Consider the following 1,040-nt stretch of genomic DNA (forward strand, 5'->3'; position numbering starts at 1 on the left):
GAGCCTGTGATACTTATGTACATGGGAGGAGCCTGTGATAATGTACATGGGAGGAGTCTGTGATACTTATGTACATGGGAGGGGCCTGTGATACTTATGTACATGGGAGGAGCCTGTGATACTTATGTACATGGGAGGAGTCTGTGATACTTATGTACATGGGAGGGGCCTGTGATACTTATGTACATGGGAGGAGCCTGTGATACTTATGTACATGGGAGGGGCCTGTGATACTTGTGTACGTGGGAGGGGCCTGTGATACTTATGTACATGGAGGGGCCTGTGATACTTATGTACAGGGGAGGAGTCTGTGATACTTATGTACATGGGAGGAGCCTGTGATACTTATGTACGTGGGAGGAGTCTGTGATACTTATGTACGTGGGAGGGGCCTGTGATACTTATGTACGTGGGAGGGGCCTGTGATACTTATGTACAGGGGAGGAGCTGTGATACTTATGTACATGGGAGGAGTCTGTGATAATTATGTACATGGGAGGAGCCTGTGATACTTATGTACATGGGAGGAGTCTGTGATAATTATGTACGTGGGAGGGGCCTGTGATACTTATGTACATGGGAGGAGCCTGTGATAATTATGTACATGGGAGGAGCCTGTGATACTTATGTACATGGGAGGAGTCTGTGATACTTATGTACATGGGAGGAGCCTGTGATACTTATGTACATGGGAGGAGCCTGTGATACTTATGTACATGGGAGGAGCCTGTGATACTTATGTACATGGGAGGAGCCTGTGATACTTATGTACATGGGAGGAGTCTGTGATACTTATGTACATGGGAGGAGCCTGTGATACTTATGTACATGGGATGAGCCTGTGATACTTCTGTACATGGGAGGAGTCTGTGATACTTATGTACATGGGAGGAGCCTGTGATACTTATGTACATGGGAGGAGCCTGTGATACTTATGTATATGGGAGGAGCCTGTGATACTTATGTACATGGGAGGAGCCTGTGATACTTATGTATATGGGAGGAGCCTGTGATACTTATGTACGTGGGAGGGGCCTGTG

Source organism: Aquarana catesbeiana, linkage group LG08 (genome assembly GCF_042186555.1).
Source record: "Aquarana catesbeiana isolate 2022-GZ linkage group LG08, ASM4218655v1, whole genome shotgun sequence".
NCBI lineage: Eukaryota > Metazoa > Chordata > Amphibia > Anura > Ranidae > Aquarana > Aquarana catesbeiana.